Here is a 7057-nt window from a genome sequence, read left to right on the forward strand (position 1 = left end):
GTAATCCTGGAAAAATTATCAATGGAAGGTGAAAAGAAAAAAAAGACAATATTCAAACAACACAACACCGCACACTTTCTTGATGAACGTACACTTACCACAAAGGTCTTTGTGTGGCTTTTCTACAATAACCCACGGTGATTGAGCCTTTTGTAGTACAAGCAACAGGTAAATACCCCTGGAGGGCTTGCCAAATAATCAAAGATGCCATCCTCTTTTCACTGCCAGGCTACACTCTTATCTTATGACTACGGGGTAATCTCCGAAATTTTATCAAAACCTATAGGAGAAGAAACATCAAATCTCTTCATAGGTAGTGTGAAATCCCTTTTGAACTACTTTGTTCAGTCCCGTTTATAGTTATCCCTTGTTTTGCTTGTTGTTGTTAATTCCTATCGACTACACGGATGATATTTTGAGTTTTTTAAGGTAAGATAGTCTCAAGAGACATGGAACAGAACAACTGTATGTTGCGCCGTCTTGTCTACCGTTACCCTTGAAATCGATGAAAGAAAGATGGCTAGAATCTTGAACCGTCTCCAAGGAGAATAGTGATTTAGCTTTGCCCTAGCCTTGGCGCCGCCTAGGCTTTAAGGATGGTTGCTTCTGGGCTATTTGCACTCCAAATCGCCAATTCCATGTAGTCCGTACACCTGTACTTGATCCTTAGTCTTGTTTTATGACAGTTACAAACGGTGCCAGTATACAGGAGACCAGTCACGTTTCAGCTTACAGTCACCAGAAGGCCGGATTACAAAGGGAGGTCAGTAGTTCAACATGATGAGTGGTTAAAGTTTTACGGTTGACAGTAATGTTGGCCGTGGGCTTGGTAAGTCCCCATAGTGCGTAAACTGGTGCTATCTTATTTAGAAGGGGGTACCTCCGGGTAGTAAACGGGCTGTTACGGATCTGACCCCAACGTGGTTCCATAGGACACCCTGCATTTAGGGGGGCATGGCCGGAACCCTGGATTTATTTTAACCATAATTAAAATCAACCCAGGTCCCGGCAACAAATAGATCGAGAGCTATTTCCGTGGTATCCGGTGATCTTCATAGCCTTGGCGCGGCTATATCCCATACGAACACTGGTAAATATGAGACAGAAATATAAACAGGGGATGCATGCTCTATTCGCCGCAAGCCGTAACCACCGCAAGTAGTTAAAACGCATCTACAAACGGTATCAGTATTAACACCAGAAGAAAACAGGCAGGATTACATGTTACTGCGGTGATCCACGCGCTTGGAACTCCTCTCGGCTGTAAAACTCAAAATCATAAGACTATTGCCACTTACACAGTGTGCTTTACACATCAAAGTTTTCAACAGTAAAAACCGGATGTTTCTAGGAGATAAGATACTAACAAGCATTCCCTTTCGTTCTGAAGTAGAGAGATTGTTCATCCTTGCCAGAAGAAATGCTTAATGTAGCAAAAGGATTCGTTCTTCGCGAACGATCAAGAGACGCCTCAAAGAAAGATACATGGTATAGAGTTCGCGTACTGTGTGATGTGATTCAGGTAATCTCTTCCAGGAACTATATAAAAACACCCCCAAGTGCTAACTGTTCCGTATGAACATCTAAAGCCCTCTGCAATAATGATACATGGTGTTACAGTCATTTTGCCCCACTTAATGCTAGCAGAGCTCACAAGAGAGTTAAGCAACATAGTATCATTATGCATTTGCTCTTGAAAACGTCATCTAAACTATAAATATAAGACTCTTCGACTGTAAAGAATTTAAATGGGCTTATACTGGATTACAATGCAACGCGTACACTCTATCTAGCGCACAATGCTATGAGGTACAGAATACTAATTTGACTTCATGTCTTATCATAACTCAATATCGGGCATTAAATTGTATCCTCTCCGTTCTACCAATTACGTATTGCCAAACATGGTCTCACTACCTTTCCCGAACCGTGGTTGGGAGTTGTTTGAGAGCTAGATCGATTGTGGTCGGCTGGTGTCGGCTGGTAGTTGGTTGCACATTCAAGTATAGTTCTAAACTTATCGGAACTTAACAGGGCAATGACAGCTTTGTGATGAAAGAATGACTGTTCAAAAGGAGTCCACGTACCCGACTGATTTATTGGTCATCAGGGTGTTGGTAGCTAGCACTGGCGATCGATCAAAAGGGAAGTACTAGTTACTGAGGAGTGTCTGTAGTAGCTTCGATTGTGCTAATTAGAACCTTCGGGAAGGTTGGCATGGGTATCTTAGGGATGTCAATGTGACTTTGTACTGGGCGACATGTTGGTGCCCCTATTTGCATTTCAATTAATCGTAGCTCAAGATTACACAACATTTTTGTTTTGTTTTGTTTTGTTTTGTTTGGGGGTCTTTTTCTTCTTGTGGATATTTCGTAGTGGTGCTAATCAAAGAGTGTAAGAGGATATTAAGATGTCCAAAATCGCACGAGTTGCAAATCACTGAAATGCATATAGGAACACCAATATGGCGGCTAATAATGTGATGAAAACGTTCTACATGTCTAATCCTGGTCGCCATAATCCCATTGTGCAGGCCTCCATATCGGTGTTCTAATTTGAATTTCAAGGGATCGTAGGTTCAGAATACACAACATCTTTGCGTTTGTAGTACGTTTTTCCCTTCTTGTTGAACTGAAGTTTCAAAATGTTTTTTAGAAAGTCAGAATACCTTTAAATGTCCAAAGACACTAAAATCCAAAGAGAGACACCGAGGTATAGTAGTTGCTTACAATAGTGGCACATGAAAACTCTTTACGTATATCTACATTCTTTTGGGTATATATTACTAAGCTAAAATCTAAGCAACCACTAGATTGTCAAACGAAAAAGTAATAAGTTTTATTTGTAACACAATATCTATTCCGAATCTCCATGGAATATCCACTTCATAGATAACCAGATACGTTGTATAGAATCTAAAATTGATCAAATCAATTTGATGCTATTGTACTGCAAAGCATGAAGGTTCAAAGAGGTAGGAATCAATTTTGCAGTGATGTATAGAATTTGAAATTGATTAGGTTATCTAAACCTAAAGTTGCCATTGCTCTAAAACTAAGAAAGGTTCAAAGAGGTAAAAATCAATCTTACGATGGTTTTAACGGACAAACGGTCAAAACGCCGATTTCTTGTCGCCTACGTGCACAGGAATTTATCAATCAATCACGTTACCAAGGCAACGCGTCCCATCAAACCAATCGTATAGAATCTGAAATTGATTAGTTTATCTAGATCTTACGTTACCACTGTTCTACAATCTAGAATTGTTAAAAGAGGCAAAAATCGATATTACGACGGCGTCAACGGACCAAACGTCATAACGCCGATTTCTTGTCAACCACGCGAAAAAGAAGCTGTCAACCAGTCACGTTGGCAAGGCAACGTGTCTCATCAAACCAATCGTGTAGATCATGAAATTAATTAGGTTATCTAGATCATAAGTTACCACCGTTTTACAACCATGAAGGTTCAAAGATGCAAAACAGTGGTGTCAACTAAGGTCCAGAGAGAGAGAGAGAGATATCACCGATTTCTTGTTGCCTACGTGCACAGGCAGCTGTCCATCAATCACGTTGACAAGGCAACGTGTCTCATCAACCGATTGTATAGAATCTGAAATTGATTAGGCTATCCAGATATAAAGTTACCATTGCTCTAAAGCTAAGAAAGGTTCAAAGAGGCAAAAATTAATGTTACGATGGCGTCAACGGACTAAACGTCACACGCCAATTTCTCGTCACCCACGAGCCGAAAAAGATGTCAATCAATCACGTTGCCAAGGCAACGTGTCTCATCAACCAATTGCATAGAATCTGAAATTGATTAGGCTATCTAGATTTTAAGTTACCAGTGTTCTACATGTACAACTTAGAAAGGTTCAAAGAGGCAAAAACCATTTTTACGGTGGTGTCAACGGACTAAGGTACGGAGAAAGATATAACACCGTTTTTTTCGTCATCCAGGCGAACAAGAACCTGTCAATGAATCACGTTGCCAAGGCAATGGCTCCTATCAAACCAATTGCCAAGAATCTAAATCTGAAATTAATTGGGTTATCTACATCTAAAGCAACCAGTAGTGTACAAGCTATGAAGGTTCAAATTGGCAGAAACCAATTTCATGGTGGTGTCGACGTAATCTCCAAGCAGATCTTGCTGTGGCAAATGGGAAGAGTTTAGCCGGCAGAGGAGTTATTGGCCACAGCGAAGTTGTCCCGAATACTGGCTCGGAGGGGTTGTAAAACGATAATCCCGGCCAAATTTAGCCAATTTTCACGTTGGAGGTAAGTGTGCACTAGGAGGAGCAGAAACACGTTTCTGAAAAGATCGCCCCTCCCAGTGCCTTTGAGCGGTTCCGTCCTGCGGCAGATCTTCGCTGTGGCCAATAACTCCTCTGCCGGCTAAACTCTTCCCATTTGCCACAGCAAGATCTGCTTGGAGATTAGTGTCGACGGACTCAAGGTCCGGGGAAAGACATAACACCGATGTCACCCACGCGAACAAGAAGCTGTCAATCAATCACGTTACCAAGGCGACGTGTCCCATTAGATCTTTAAAATACCCTGCCATTGCAATTTGTGTTCACGTTGGGATTTCACCAATGGCCTCTGGGTGACTGTACTTACCGTACATCATGTGTACCGCACTACACACAAGAGTCACTCTGAGCTATCATGTTAATCTCCAAGCAGATATGCCGGTGGCATAAGACAGAATGAAAATGGCGAAGGCTGTGTCCAATAGAACAAAGGGATGTTTTGGTACTTTTAATATTTATCTCCTTAATTCCTATAAATCTAGGTTATTTATCCATACATCAAAATCAACAAGCAAAACATAAATTGAGCAAATAATAACATGTGCCTGGGGAAGAAATCATTAATATTTGATTCGTTGGCATGAAATACAGAATGATTTTTTTTGCATCGAACTTTTTCTTCATACATTGTCTTATGTTGAAATGTTGAAGATTCTATCTATTGGTGTACTGCTTTAGTGCGATGCTATTTTGTATTTTTCAATGATTGGAACTGATGAAGAAAATAGGGGTATTCCTGATCTTTTTCTGTTTTAAAGTTGGTTAACCAATGCATACTCATACACACGGACAATTGCGTCCTCTTCAAAGACATTGTGTCAATAACAAGTAACATATTAATGTTACACATTTCGTTGCATATTATTAGACGGTAGTTATATTAGAAATAGAGAAATTGAAGCGTCATTTAGTAAAATATTGTACTTAACGTGGATATAAAATGGATAAGTCGCATAATATATGAACGAATTGAACCTCGGGGGCTACATATGACTTTACCAGTTGTGCGCCTGTGTTCTTATAACGAACTCCCTTGACATACAGTGTCACTTAAAGGTCTCTGTTGTACATGAATTAATAGCGCGCGGGGGAGCGCATGTGGAAGTAAAAGCGCATGGGAAATGTGCAACAGAGCTCGCAAAACAGATAAGGTGGTATCTCCCTGCACTTGGGGCACCGGTGCGGCACTGTGGGGTTCGAAAGATTACTCAACGAATTTCAGAAATAAAGAACGAATTTTCTTACGTTTTGTGTATTCTGTTGTCTTCTAAGTATTGCGTATTACGCAATCTTGATTATGAAAAAAAAATGGCGAAAATAACACAACAGTGCCGCAGTGAACGAGCCATGCAGTGCCGCAACGGTGCCCCAAGTGCAGTGAGATACCACCTTTGCCAAAACGGCAAAATTCAGCAATGCTGTTAGTTGGAAGCACTCGCCGAAGGCAACGCAAACAGTTTATCGGGGGGGGGGGCAAAAATGCATTATCATGGACTAGTAAATGACCTTGTAACCATATAGAGACTAAAATTGTGAAATATAATGTATTATTTTCATGATGCAATGAGCGTAAATACAAACCTAGTAGCCTGATTAAATCTCGCTTATAGCAGCCCGCCCAACATTCCTGGACAGTAGAGTTTGTGTTTCACAGACTACAAACCTGCTAAGTATAACAAAAAAGGAGACACAGTATAGCCCCTCAACAATCAACAACAACGAATAAATACTTTTTTTACTAAAACAAGACATTTGAGAACTACCCTAAGTCGGTTGTTTAATGTTTAACACTTGAAAATATCGTTTGTGTTTTCGTGGGTGTTTGTAAACAAAAAGTGTGTTTTTCCATATGAATTTTGAGCTAGTTATTGCCGACCATTTCAATATTCATTACCGACCCAGACAAATCAAGAAGAAAGCGTACTCACGGTTAGCATATTCACCGATCTTATCGCATAAGGCCGACCTAAAACGGAAAATACTGTATAATAACCACTAAGAAGTAAATATTGTAAAACTGAAACATGTTCTAGATAAACACACATGTTAGTAGATAAAAGCAACCTTATAAGCTTTTAGTATCCAGTGTAGGCTGAGATTTTTACCTTTTAATATCAATTACTTCAGACTGGTTGCATTTGTCGGACACGATCAATTTTCATCTTTTTTTAATGCGATACTACCGCGAGAAAAAAAATTAATGTATGCCAACACTTACCCTGACACCATATCCTGACGAAACCAGGCCTTCAGAAGGTCGACACTCCGACAACTTGACGCTGAGACGTACAGCCAGGCTCTCTCTCGTCAACCAGGGTGTTCAACTCTCGCGCCTATAAAACAACGCGAGATCTTAGCGTGCGATTGATGTCGGCAGAAGTGGGGATGTAATCTGATTTCGCTCACACCATCAGTGGAGGATGTATTGATGTGGGGAGGGGGGCTTTGTGTTCAACAGGTACTATTGTAGCGCTTTGTTGCATGTCTAGACACGATTATTGGCAACTTTGTGATGGAGTTCTCCACGCGATCCATTTTGTCTATTGGGGGAAATTGGTAACCTTTGGAGTTCATTTCTATGACGGCGAAACATTCTGTTTATGAATAAAATCATTGTTAAGTGTCGCACAGTGTAACAAACGAATGCCTTGACCAGTGGAATCAAGATCGAGAGGTGGCGAGTTTGATTCCCGATTTTCCTGTCTAGTTCGTGAAAAAGAAAAGGTATTCTCACCCCACA

General features: G+C 40.6%; 1 protein-coding gene across 2 annotated transcripts in view; it reads right to left on the bottom strand.

The window, feature by feature from the left end:
- The window catches only part of LOC118424182 (parathyroid hormone 2 receptor-like), a 141684-nt gene extending 135099 nt beyond the window's left edge, over window positions 1-6585 (bottom strand). The window contains exons 1-2 of one of the 2 annotated variants that reach the window (XM_035832716.1): window positions 6536-6585; window positions 6246-6283 (exon numbers count right to left, since the gene is read on the bottom strand). The gene's annotated coding sequence lies outside the window, so the exon portion shown is untranslated. The remainder of the gene's footprint in view (window positions 1-6245; window positions 6284-6535) is intronic. The other variant, XM_035832718.1, reaches the window with a different exon arrangement.
- Between the last annotated feature and the right edge of the window lie 472 nt (window positions 6586-7057).

The sequence above is a fragment of the Branchiostoma floridae genome, chromosome 10 (assembly GCF_000003815.2).
Source record: "Branchiostoma floridae strain S238N-H82 chromosome 10, Bfl_VNyyK, whole genome shotgun sequence".
Taxonomy (NCBI): Eukaryota; Metazoa; Chordata; class Leptocardii; order Amphioxiformes; family Branchiostomatidae; genus Branchiostoma; species Branchiostoma floridae.